Raw genomic sequence first — 15,315 nt, forward strand, 5'->3', positions numbered from 1 at the left:
CACACACACACTCGAGTGTAAACTTTTTATGCGAAACTTATAACGCTAGGAAGTTTGGCACAAGGTCAAGAGGAATTATTTTATTTGTCTCGACAACGATGCGCTAAACGGACTTCCTCAAAAACGCGACTCTCTCGTACGCGAAATAGCATAATAATATAATATACGAATATACTATATGCGCATACTGCAGGCTAATGTAGTTCTCATATATTATTATGGTCCGTGTGTATTCGGTCCTTCGGTCGACCGTAAGTGTTTATTACAATCAATCGAGTTCGTCACGTGCAGTTTCTTCAAAAAAAAAATAATTTCAATCAGACGCGGGTCTAAAATGAAAAAAATCGTAGTGTTATTGACATGACACATTGTACTGATAATAATAATAATAATAATGAGTGGGCCGAGTGGGGTCAGTTTTGTATAATAATTTTCCCCTGGAAACACTTTTTTTGGGGTTGTACCTAATACTCCAAGGGTTTTGAGAATTGTCGGTTAATCATAAATTAAACAAGGATAATTAGGCACTAATTTATCAAAATTGGAAAAATTCAAACAGTTTATAAAAAAAAAAGTTGTGTAGAATTGAAAAGATTAAAACTGTGTAATTTTCGGTAAATCTTAAATTGTATACAGAGTGTAACAGAAATAACTGACTCATGTACAATGAACTAAATACCTATAGAACATGTAATTACTTTTATTCTTATCAATTTTGTAAGGCATTATTTTTTTTAATTTAGATTATTGTATAATTATTTTCAATTACCTGCCAATATGAACGCGGAGAAAAAGTTTCGGCAATCACAACCGTTTATGTTTAAGACCAGTCAGGGATCCACCCATGACCTTTTTATCAAAATTTATTATCTTATTTAAATATATTATATTATATTTTTAACGATCAAATAGTGCTTGAGAAAAAATCTGCCATACCCCCCCCCCCCCCCAACACGACAAAATCATTATATGACCACCACTGAGCCAACGGCAAATATCGCAGTTACCATTTACACCTCACAAGCAAGCTGAACTCAAATGTATCATTCGGTAAACACTCGTGCAGGTAACCGCCGCGCGCCAGTAATTTCCGTCGTCGGTCAGTATCAGTTTGAGGAAAACGCGGTCATCGCCGGCTTTTTTATCCACGATTATCGTTAGATTCGCATCCCGGTCAGCGAATGCGTATTATTGTGGTGTCTGATGTAGTGATGCGCCGTCACTCGTCAAGAAGCAGTCAAGGTGGTGCTTCATTTAGAGTTTCCATAATATTATATTACTACCTATTATAGTGCCCACCGACAATTTCCAAAGACGCGTCGATTTTGCATTGAGCGATCGTCGCTCGTTAGTAAAACAAACGATAAATATGTGGGACGGCGTATAAGTGATCGGTTCCTACTCCGTGCACTGAACATATCGATTTCAAACGATGCTGCGCCGTCGTCAAACGCTTGTTGTTCCTTCATATACACTCGTGGTTCCAGTTTTAGTGATGCGTCATGCCGTGCACATATTTATTACGATTTCATACGTACGCTTTCGTAAGCAGCACGGCGCGCATCATGTGAACTCGTTTTTCCCATTTCAGTAATCAAATATCTCGCTCAGTGGTTTATAATCTTATAAATTTGAAAGCAGATTGTTAACAACCTATCAATGGTTCAAAATATCAAAACAACTAATCGAAATAAAACTGTTTTTCCTAATATGTTAAAGGCTAATTTTAACCAAGTTTATAGGTAATGCACACCTTACACGTGCACATATATCGTGTGACCTACGGGACAAAGTCTTCAGAATTGTAATTGTGACAATAGCACTATAATATAATTTATATTATTTGAATTATAATAACATAATTGTTAAATTTTACGATAGAATAAAATTCAAAACTAGTAAGTATTTATTTGGACATTTGGATACAAAATGAATCAATTTATCTGTATAGTACCAACCTTACAATGATCAAAAGTTAAAGCAAATTGTTTAAATTTAATATTTTTGCAACATTAATTAGAAAATAAAAAAGTATTCTTAAATATATTGCAAAACAATAAATAGCACGTAATTTAAATTACTTCAGGCTTGAATAGAAATGGGTTTCATAATTTACTAAACTATAAGTAAAAAAACTCTAATACTATATGGTTCACTGAACCTCAATTTTAATGTTCAATAAGAAAAAAATCAATATTATAAATTATAATATAAAGGATCACAGTAGGTAGGTACTAAAAGTCTCCACATCCCAAGTATAAAATGATGCTATGAATATAATAAATTAATTTTTAAAAATGGCATTACATTATTTGTGAATTGTTTGTTATTTCATTCATGATAATATAATATGTTCCATTTTTAAAAAATTATAATTCACTGCTGAATAAGTACCTACATTTCTAGAAATAAAATGTCATTATATTTCGGTACACCATTTTTATTTCTGTATAATAAATTTGTGTCATTATTTTATGAAAAAAACAAAAAAAATAAAAATAATTTATTTTGAAAGTAATGTACTTACTCGTATTATATACTATATGAATATAATAATACAAATAATAACTTAAATGTTATATCGTCTTTCACGGTAATAAACATGAAAAAAGCGTAGTTTTCAGGAAACGCGAAAAACGTTTTAAATAAAGAAATCACATAGGAGTTATTTCATAAACAATTTTTATTTGGTAACACATAGGATGATTTTTCTACGGTGGAGATAGCTGCACATAGGATATATTTCATAAGCAATTAGTAGGTACCACATAGGAGAATTTATTTATTATTTTTCATTAATTTTAGGATGCAGATAGCACATAGGAGATTTTATCAATATATAGCTAATTTTTTTCTGAATAATTCAGGGATACTAAAACCTCAAAATCATAAATTTGGCACATAGGAGGTTTATTCCCGTGAACGACGATATGCTATATGTGCCTATGTGAATCGACAAAATAATTTACTAATTTTGTGTACAATGCTTAGATATTCAACAAGAATAAAAATTGTTAACAAGTAGATATCTTGTATATTTGAATAAATCATTATGTTTTCATAGTATATAATACTAAATACTATACATTATTGTATAATATATTTATATAGGTTGAATGAAAAAAATAATAGTTGTTTATACTGGATTCTTTGCTCATCTTAGTCACTCTATGTTTGCGTATAGACAAATTTGTGTCATTATCATCAATTTGATCATAAAAATACTACTGATTTACATATATCATCATCGCAGTAAAAATATGGTTCCAAATACGGGTTATGCAAAAATGTCCTTTTATCCTTTTCGCTTCTTCTATAGTATAATATTATGTTTTACACTTTTACACTTATAAATTAACAATCTTACATTTGGTTACAGATTAATTTAATCATTTAAAGTATTTAATTGTCTATTGTATACTTATATTACGATATGAACAGAAAAATAAATAAGAAAGATATCGGGTTTTATATTAAAAATAATATAATAAAAACAGTAGTCTTAGACAGTTTTAGACTATACTATATTATACTAATCCACATTGAGTGAATTCCATCCGACCAACTGTAGGGTACAGTATAATATTGCTTTAACAAAGTCTTTAAAATTAATGACCGTATCTTTTTACTTTACAGCTCGAATGTCATCAATTTTCTCAAAACCATTTTCTTTTAACGTTGTAAGTGTTATGCCATAAAATATAACTTATACTTTTTTTCACAGCAAAAATGATAATTTAATTAAACGATTGAAAATCAAAATTAATTTGACGATAAAAACGATGCCGACATTTTACATAATTATATAGCAAATTGATAGTAATTCTGAGCATAATATGCTGAAGATACAATCAATACTAATATAATTTAACACGATGCAAAGATTCAATTTAAATATAAAATTATTTTTAAATCCGTAAGTTACTTTTGTTTTTATTCGTCTGGAGATATAGGCCGCCCAAAGTTATACAATATAATATTACATGCATATTTATTTTGACAATATTATATTAGACTTTCTACTAAAGTGGGTACTAACTCGTAGTATTATAATAACCGTTTTAATAATATTATCAGAATACCTTGGGTAATTATTAATTATAATATAATAACAATATAATATAATAATATTATGTGTAGTGGCTATATAGGTACAATGTCTTGTAGGTTAAATACTTAAATGTGATAGGCACCCCAATCTACACGACGCGACGGTATAAACGGTAAGACATCACGCACAATTACTATTAGCCATGCCTAATGTTTGGTTACGAACGTTTACCTGTATTTATTATATATAGGCCCCGTCATCCACGTCTTCCTAAACGTCCTCAAAGAAACCTGCTGTTTTAATTTCACTGGTTTACTCACCCTATGCATAAAACAAATCGTGTTTGTCGACACAACCAGCTAACTGTGCAGTACTCAACACCTGTGCAATAAACAATAAGGCGTGAACATATCAATTATTGTGCTCGGACCGGAAACACCGGAGGAAGTGGCGGTACCATAATACTGTCGTTTTTTTCGCGATTTTTCGGTGTCGAGTAGGATATCATATAAGAATGAGCCGCAGAATCATTCACGGTTCCGGAAATATTATTATTTATGAATGGCACGAGTAGATTTTTACGAGAGCACTTTCCTTTTGTGCGGATTCTGCGCGAGATTATGTGCAACGTGAGATAAATTCGAGAAAACAAAAATACCGGCACGAGCGATTCTCTCGAAATATATTAGTATAGGTATATCAGTGTAATTATAATCTTGAGTTTCTCTGGCGTTTTATTTTTAATTATGATGAATCACTATAATACTGGTACAAATTTCTCGTACCGAAACCTACCAAAGTATTAAAAAATAAAATGCTAGGGATTTATTTTTTTTATTCATTCCAAGAATACTGTATATTTTTATATTATTAATACGGCTGGATAAAAATGTAGAGTGATGGTGTACGGAAAATAAAAATACCTGATACTCTTCCTCCGAGCGTTTAAAATTCACGAAAAACAATCTGATATAATAATAAATAATAATAGCCATTAATTAATAAAATATTCATAATACTTATATAATATTGAATGTGCGGTGTATCATATTATGATATAGGTAGTAGGTACATTCATCGAATTGTACGAATAAAATATCATAATTGATGAAATAACTATCCAATATAAAATATATATAGGATGACAGAAAGGCCATTCACGATTCACTACTAAAGGACTAGAATGAATAATGCTGTATAAGCTTTGAACAGATATTATTCAAGTATAATGAGCACATTTTGACACAAAAGTGAACTTTTAAAATATTAAAATATGATTTAAATAATAATTGAAAATAAATTTAGTAACGAATATTGTTGCAACTATTTATATCCTTGAAAAATTTGCTTGAGAGGACGTAGTTATACCGACATTTGTCATATCCGCGGTCTTACAAGTGCGTAACAGCAAATTGTACGCTTAGCAGAACACGTTTATCTCCGTTAGCTTAAAAATTAGAGTGAATTCACCTCTTATAAAATTTAAAGGTAAGATTAAATAAAAATATTATCTAGGTTATCTCATAGGTTTTTTTTATTATACTTTAAAATTGATATATAAAAAAAAGCCGATAAGATTGCTTAGCTAATATTCTTACATTTAAATTTTATAAGAAGTCAATTCACTATAATTTTTAAACTAATGGAGCTACATATGTTCTGCTGACTGCTGAGCGTACAATTTGTTATGCTACGCACTTGAAAGACGGAGACTACAAATGTCCGTGCAACGTCCTCTTAATCATAAAATAATATTACATTCGTTAAAAGCCAAACTTTCATTGTTTCTACAACTTATTAAATCAAAATCAATTACATCCATTAGAAATAAAATAAAAACACTCAACATTAAAGCAAATTATTAGGTATTTACCAGTTAACACACATCCCGAGTGCAAATTCGGTGTACTTGCACAATATTATATGGTATGTAAGAACTAAAAATATATTTATGTATATTCTACATAATATATCTACTATTCAATATTCATGTCTTCATATTATAATTAAGAATAAACTCTTACATGATACATCATTCTTACAGAATCTTATATAATATAATAATAGGTATAATAATATATTATCTGTGGCGATACAGTGATACAGAGTAGTGAATCATACTGCAATCACCAATAATAATTAAATTGTACAATGTTATGATATTTTGTGTGTTATACCTTGTATACAAGTCACAAAGTAAGTGCTTTTTTGGATTGTATGCCCGTGTCTACGGTTATTAAATCGATTTGGTAGCTGTTGCCTGTTTTCAATAATAGCTCTCGTCAGAAAATATAATAATACATTTTATAAATTATGGATATAAGTTGAAGACTGCTTAAGTGAAATGCCTAACACATAATAATATCAAGTCTATATACTGTCCTATAAAAACCACTTATAACTTATAAGTAGTATGCAATATGTATATGTATATTGTATACCATGAATCATAATAAATAATGCGTGCACTGCAAATAAGAAGTTTAGACAGGGCAAGTAGGTACCAAATTTAAAAGTAAAAACTGTTGTGTTACGGTATGTCGATCGGAAAAATAAATATTGAAAAATAAAAATGTATATTTACTTTCAACTTTGTATACTTTATAGTTTTATACTTTAAATTTTTAAATACAACTGCTCAAGTGTGAATAGCATAATTTGTGAAAACAGTAAACACGCATACAACCGAAATTCAGATAAAATGAAAAAATACTTTTTATACGGGCACAAAAGTAATTGTTAGAACTAAAAAACACGAATGAAACATAAGATGTCATGATAAAACACTATATATAAGCAAAATAAACCGAGTAGGCACCTATAACCAGCACTGACATTGATCTAATTATAATATTCGGTGTAGGTATTCAGTATTTCCGCAGTGGTGTTTCTATTTGCATTTTGCGCACTAAGCAAAACGCGTTTATCTTTGACTACGTGTTCCTCAAAATATAGAGGAAATACGTGATTTTTTTTCAACGACGAGTGTTTTATTTAAAATTGTGAAATGCATAAAGCATAATATATATTGTAATGTAGCGCTTTGTAGCCTTTGTGCTTTCGTCAGCTGTATGTTGTACAAAACTGTTAAATGTTTGGAATATATTATAATATTATGTTAAATCAACGTTTTCTGTCGGTAGGCAGATAAATCGTTCCCAGTTCCTATACATGTATATAATAATGATAATAATGACTAATGAATTATGACACATTGACATATACCTACCTAGTACTTACAATCTACTAATAAATACATTTTTTTTATTATATTATTATTATATTATTAGTAGTTTTATCTAAAATATCTTTATAGCCTTATAAGTAGTATTTATTCGGTTATTGCCTTTTTAGTTTATTACCTATTATTTTATATTTTTATATTATAATAACTTAATATATACCTTTAATACAGAGTAGACTAAATAAAGTACACGTAAACAAGTTGCTTAAATATACTAAAATATTATTATCAAGTATCAACTCAATAACGCCTGCAGGTATAATATAATAGTGTTTTATATAGTTACTTGAACACTTGATTGATCTCGGAAGTTGAGGTAAATATTCGGAATAATAATGATAAAAATAAGAAAGTTGATACATTTATAACAATATCATGCTTAACAAACGTATATAAATATAAAAAAAATATACCTAAAATAATATAACTATTACAATATATACCTAACTTATAATAAATATTTTAGAATATTATTATTTTCGGTCGTTAATATACTCATTATTTATTATATTCGTAATACATTCGGGTAGTGACATTTTTACGATATGAACTTAAAGTTATATTACAATATTAGCCATTTGTCATTATGTACAGGCGTACAAGTAGTACAGGTAGTATCTGAATTCCGAATATTTTATTTATCTATATATAAATGTATTTATGTATCTATTATCTATTTATTATTCGAAGGGTTCAGTATAATAAGTACCTATGTAATAACTATATTGTACTGTTGTACTATACTCTATACTACTTAGTACTTACTCACTTGTAATTTCAAGAAAGAATAAAGCGAGTAATGACAACTCACGTCTTACGACTCACGAGTGATAGTGACTGCGCGGGACAGTCTGACAAAAAGAGAGTGAATCAGTGAAACGGAGAAAATAAAATAAATCGTCAGCGAGTACAAAACTTACTGATGAATTATAAATTATAACGATCTCTTTAATAATATTTTTCGTCGTAGAAGCTATGAACGATTCACCTTCTCTGGTGGCCTTATGATTTCCCCCTCCTTGTCAAACTACAGATGAATCAGTCGTTGTTCATTGTATGGTTTTACAAAATGTCTTTTCATCACAAATTTCATGTGAGGCTTGGTGGTCTAGGGGTATGATTTTCGCTTAGGGTGCGAGAGGTCCCGGGTTCAAATCCCGGCCAAGCCCGAACAATTTTTTTCATTTTTTTCTTCTTCTATTTTTAATCTCTATCAATTTATTTTTAACAGAACCGACGAACACGAGTGACACAACGAATTTCGTATGACGTGCCACTAACGAGTTGTATTGTCCTTTTTTTCATATTTCCAATAAAATATTTCTTTGTCATGTTTGTGGTTATTCTTATAGTTAAAAATACAGCACATCTAACACGTGGCTTGGTGGTCTAGGGGTATGATTTTCGCTTAGGGTGCGAGAGGTCCCGGGTTCAAATCCCGGCCAAGCCCAAATAATTTTTTTGTTTTTTTTTCGGAATATAATCATCACTCTTGTGTTTAATTTTAATATTACAATTAACAACTGTTACATTTTTATTGTGATCAAACACGTTAAAATATTGTGTCATCATTATTATTGTAATTTATTGTTTTTCTATTTTATCCATTCACCTCCAAACACATATTTATGCGTCAGTTATTTTTAAACATTAGGTATTATAATTGCTTTAAGTAGGTTTATAATTATTATTTTTGGTCGATTTTCAATATCTATAGATATATAATAAAAATAATATATATTATATGTGATACGTTTTATATTTCTGTAAAATATTACGAACGCAGAAAAAGCTTTCAATCAATATACACATATATACCCCATCGTATCGTATACTCGTCGTATTATATTTTATTATATGAATAACATATTATGTTATAAAATATAATACACGTCTGCATTAAAAACCCAATACAAACTTTTAACGGCTTGAAGAAGTATGCGCTTAAGGTGTTTGCGCATCATTCAAATCATTATTTCTGGGTCGTTATTCGTTGGTACAATCTGTTTTTCAAAAGTATTCTGATCAATTTCAATATAAATGTCAACGTATATTCCCTACCGTTCCTATATACATATTAATATTTTATTATAATATAGCATATATTTTATATACCAATATAATATGGCAATGTACTATACTTTAGTACTTAAATAGTATATTTCCTAGAGCCAATAAGTATGGAAGACGATAATATAACAAAATATTAAATAGGACGTAATAGCTAGGTTGGTGTATATCATCGCAAAATAACATTTTATGTTATTTGTCAATGTCTTAAAAAGTAGAATTAACAATAATCAATATCGATCCGTTCAGTATTTTTAATTACTATTCTACGATTCGATTATCTAATATCTGATGATAAAATTTAATTTATCATAAAATATTAGATTAAGCGCTTTTGAGACCGAATGCCATATAGGTAAATGCGGTCAGGCGCAGTAAACATAATTTGCTGTCATACATTCATATTTCATACCATGTTATTTTGCAATGGTCATGATGTATTGGTGTATATCTACTATGTTATAGGTACAATATACATAAGTATACCTAATTATATTATAATTTATTAGCATCTATATAGACAGTAAAGCTGGTAAACTTTCAGTATTATGCTTTTATGCAGTATCGTAGTCGACAAGACCATTGACGCTAATAAGGGGAGCTTGGGGGGGGACTAAGTCCCCCCAGTTCAAAATCTAGTAATTAGTACTAATTTTTATATTCTGTGGTACTAGGCAATATGGCCTAGGAGTAGGGGGGCTTGATTCCCCCCAAAAAAATTAGTCAATTTGCGTGTATGGGTAAGATAATATCGGTGGAGTACGATTGCGCGCGTTTTACCTTTTTGGGCATAAGATTGCGCGCAGTGCCAAAATAACAAAGAACATGATTTTAACTATTTAAAAGTGTACGATTGCGCGTGAAATTGAATGCAACGTTGTCAAATTGTTTGTAACAAATTTCAGTCATTTCGTAACTAATTTTTATATTTAAATACAGATAAAAATTTCATCCATTCGGGAAGTTTTTAAATACATTTACTTAAATACTTATTATTATAAAAAAAATATCGTTAAATATACGTACATAACACAAAATAAAAAAAACATTTTACATACACACGCAGTCTATACGTCATAAATGAAAATAATTTTCTTTATAAAAAAAAATATTTGAATAGATAAATAAATTAAAAAGTAAATAATTGCAAACAAGTTGACAATTACATTTAATATTTTTAAGTTTAATTTTAAAGCCCCGATAGTGATTGGCGATTTCCAACTATGGCTAAAAATTTAAGTAAATGTTCAGTTAAATTTTAGTTTTATTTCGCATTTGTATATTTGGCAACGTTGCTTCAAAGTTAAAATAATTTAGCGCGCGCAATCGTACGCCAAAAAAGAACCGCCGATAAGGACCGCGCGCAATCGTATTGCAACCGATAATATAATATAAGATACACTAAAAAACAGTCCACGCGTTGTTCCGTGTAAAAAAAAAAATTTAGCATTAAAAGTTATGATATCATGTTATTATACTGCGCTAAGTAAACCAAACATAACAATTATTCTCTGTAATACTTTAATATTATATACTTCCCAGTAAACACAGCACGTATAACCCACGTTTATAATAAGACTAATTTTGGTGTATACATATAGGCATATAATTGGCATCATGAACATTTTCACACACATACAGAATTGATAATCGTGAGATTAACACCAAAAACATAATGTTAATAAATATTTGAATTTTATTGCAACAATGTTCTCGTCTAGTAAATAATAATTATAGTGTTACTGTTAAGTCGGTATACCGTATACTTACTTAGGTACTTAATATTTGTGGATTACTTAGCACAATACAATCAATATATTACTAGAACTTGGTCGTGGTAAACGATTTTTTTAACCATTTTTTTACACGTGTTGTGGAGAGTTTTTGTTGTGATCAACATTTTATAATATTTTATACTTAATTTCTATTTTCCTGCAAAATGTTTAATATACACCGCGTTAAAAACGTGCCGATGCAGTTATAAAAGTATTACATTTTACACAGTTATCACGTGTTACAGCACGACTGCACTACAGAGGTCAGAGACACAGTGTACAGACCAACTCACGGGTCAGCCGACCACGTTTGCACTGGTATCCCCACCCAAGTGAATGTAGGAACAGTGGTGAATGGTGGGAGCATATTGTGGAGGTACGGAGTTATTGTACTATACCTACTGTAGTCGGTACTCGGTAACACGTGGCAGAGATTATTCATCATCTCCCAACATCAACTCAAAAAACAATAACCCCACTTGAGTTTTAATTATTAACATAATTTTGTCAAAAGCATAATCCACACAACATTTCTGATATTTTGATATTTGATGCATATTTCAGATAAATAGGTCCAGTGGTTCATTAATACATTGCGTACGAAAAAAAACGAAATTCACACGGTTTAAATGTTCTAATTGTGTATTGTATGGTCTATTGTTCTATAATTATTACATTTTGTCTACCATATATTATCATTTATAACACTTAATATTATTATAAACTTCAACATTTTATTTAATAAAATAACAGATTCCTGCCTACACTCAACACTGCGTTTGTTTGTCGAGGATCAAATGTCCGAGACGAAAATGTTTTACAGAGAGGGATTTCTTTTTAATGGTCAGGACCAAAGATCGAAAACAATAAAGGCTTTAAAATATAGTAGAATAAATACAAAAATAATATTTGCAAATATTTTTTAATTTTCAAAATAGTGATAAATCACGGTAAAAAATTACTCTGTAATATTATATTATGTCATTATATTTGAAACTACAAACAATTTTATAAAGTTTGTTATATTTCGGTGTAATATGTTATAACTATAATAGACTGGTTCACGGTGAAATACTGAAATTATATAATAGACACAAATACAAATATAATTACGTCTGCAAATGGCGATAATAAAGTAACAATATCCAATAATTTGATGTTCGTTAAATTGTTATACACTTCAAAATGTACTATATAATATTGTAAAATACATTCAACAGTAGTACATGATATTATACTTAACAAAGTTTGATAAAAACCAAAATAAAAATATAGAATATCTGAATATATACCTATGTATAATTCAACCAAAAACGATAAGTAGAATATGTTTTTAATTTTTTTGAGACATTTGTTAAATAATACTATTAAAATATTTGTATTTTTGTCTAATAAAACCACAAACTATCAAAGGTGGGTAAATTAGGTAATGAAAATAATAAACTTAAGTTAAAATAACACAAATTCGATAACTTAGAAGTTAACAGTTAACAATTCATAAATTTTACTCGATAAGTTGAAATGGAAAAAAATATTAACTTAGCTCAGTTTGAAAAAAATTAACTATTACTTTTTAAAATTATTATATGAACTACGAATTACATAAAAAGTGACTGCGTTCTTCATAATTTCCTAAATTATTATAATAAACTATTTTATTGAACTTTTATAGCAATGCATTATGTATATTATTATATACCTATATCTATTTTACTTGAATTGATTATTAAATATTTAAACAATATACATTTCAATCCATAATTTATCAAATATTAATATTTTAATTTAAAATAACAATTTAAATTCATATAATATTATGCTTAACTAATCTACTAAAATATATCCATGTATATTCAAAAATATTTTATCAAGAAAAATAAAATAAATGTATTTGTATCATTATAGTATTGGACATTGGTCATTGGATTATTTTTATTTTTATATTAATATTTACGTATACAACTATAAAACGAAACATGTATTCAAACCAGTGGTTTATTTTTAAATCAACTAAAAAAGCTAGGTTATTTCAACTGTTAATTAAACTTTTCAACTAGTTAATGTCCATCTTAGCAAACTTTATACATTTATTACTCATATATGCATTAGGTGTATCAGCGTATTATCATTTGATATGATTACCATTATACGATTTACGCATTGATAACGCTCATTTTCATTTCTTCCTACACCAACAGAGGCAGAACATAAATTATTGTATTATACCAGTGGTTCCCATCCTACGACAATAAATAATAAAGTTGTTTACTATTGTAAGTACTATTTTTCTATTGTAATCTATCTTTCTCAAAATCTACACTATACATAACTATTGAAGTATAAGGTATAATAATTTTTAGTCGAACATTTTTATTGAAAATGAAGCATAAATATGGGATATTTATTTTTGTAAACATGAGTAAAGAAGTATAAATAGTTTTTAAATTTGCAAAAATTAATGTATGTAATGAAAAGAATACAAACAATTAATTTGGCTTGACCAATACATTGACAAAAAAGAATAAATAGAAGAAAAAAGTGAAAAAAAATGATTTGGGCTTGGCCGGGATTTGAACCCGGGACCTCTCGCACCCTAAGCGAAAATCATACCCCTAGACCACCAAGCCACATGAATGTTTCCAGTGAATAATGCATCTTTCAAACAATCACCAGGTAATAAGTACAATAAGCACAAACTTATATAAGTAAGCCCTTAACGTGAATAAATAATAATAATATTATTAATACAGGTACTAAGGTACTTAGTACTTATTATACATAAATATGAAAAATAAAATATATTGGATGATGCTGATACACAATGTATCTATACTAAGCCATCTTTAAGACTTAAGTTAAAATGTACCTACGTTAAGTACCTACCTAATAAGTTAATTTATAAATTTATAATGTTAAATACTGAGTTAGGTACTTGTACGTTTTTTAAATTTAAAAATGTAATGAATTGATAACTTAGTATCTATCATTATAGGCTTATCTACTAATTATTATGGTAATTAATTACAAATAAGTATAGGTAGTAAAATGTTTAATACGTTTAAATTGGTATTTGATAGTAAATTTGTATAACTGAAAATAATTATTATAAAAAATGTACCTAATATTTTTCGTAGTTTTCTTTAGTTTTCAAATATATAGACCTTAAAAAGCAGCAAAAAGTGATAAAAAAATATGAAGGTAATCAACGTAATTTTTAAAATTATTTGTTAAATCAATCTCTAACTAGAATCGTGTTTTGAATAGATACTTTCAGCCTTCAGGTAAACTTAAAGTTAAAGATGACACTTTCACCATTTTTCAACCAACTCCTCGGACTCTTGGTACTCCTGTAGTTCACGTTCACCAATTTTAGATCCCGAGCGTAGGCGTAGTACCTATATTATATATATTACCTATATTATATAGGTTCAATATGGCTGTCATTAGTACCAGCACAGACTATATTATAGTCCATGTTAGTACCTTGCGGTTTGTCTAAAATAAACAAAAATATGATTTTATCGTGCGGGTTAAGGTACCATGTTATATTTTTGTGACCGACATCACCTTTTTGTGCACTGAGCAGTAATAATGGCAGTACGCAATAGCAGTATTCGACAAAATCGATTTTATAATTTTAATTTAATTCAAAAATTAATTACAGTTGGTACTTGACATTTCCACTACCTATTAATACTAATATTTTCTATACATAATATCATAATAATAATAACATTATTAAAATTTATCATCATGACATCATTTTCATGATATTTTGAGTTATTTACACGCATAGTCTTTTTTGATTGAAGTTAATTTAATTGTATTATCTAAGACGAAAATCACGATAAGTATTCCTCATGATTTTTTCTGACAATAAGTAAACGAGAAACTGAAAAATATTAAATAATATCAGCTATTTTTTAGAAATAATAGATACATTTAAGAGTGTTTTGTTTTTTATAATTATTTATTGTGTCAGTCAATGATAGCGTTGGAATGAAAAAAATATACACACCACTAATACATAATATTATATTATACATTTTATTTATTTATACGCCTACATCCAAACTATTATATTATATTATTGAATATTGATTATCATTATGACAATAATTTACCAGTAGCTAGGTACCCAATGATTATTTCCTCAACATTATAAAAATATACGT

General features: G+C 28.5%; 1 protein-coding gene and 3 non-coding genes across 4 annotated transcripts in view; 2 read left to right on the forward strand and 2 right to left on the reverse strand.

The window, feature by feature from the left end:
- The window catches only part of LOC100573169 (discoidin domain-containing receptor 2), a 266,486-nt gene that overhangs the window by 103,811 nt on the left and 147,360 nt on the right, over positions 1-15,315 (reverse strand). The window lies entirely within an intron of this gene.
- On the forward strand, positions 8,393-8,464 carry TRNAP-AGG. The gene has a single exon. It is a non-coding gene; the product is annotated as a tRNA-Pro (tRNA).
- On the forward strand, positions 8,674-8,745 carry TRNAP-AGG. The gene has a single exon. It is a non-coding gene; the product is annotated as a tRNA-Pro (tRNA).
- TRNAP-AGG lies at positions 13,696-13,767 on the reverse strand. Its single transcript has one exon. It is a non-coding gene; the product is annotated as a tRNA-Pro (tRNA).

The sequence above is a fragment of the Acyrthosiphon pisum genome, chromosome A3 (assembly GCF_005508785.2).
Source record: "Acyrthosiphon pisum isolate AL4f chromosome A3, pea_aphid_22Mar2018_4r6ur, whole genome shotgun sequence".
Lineage (NCBI taxonomy): Eukaryota > Metazoa > Arthropoda > Insecta > Hemiptera > Aphididae > Acyrthosiphon > Acyrthosiphon pisum.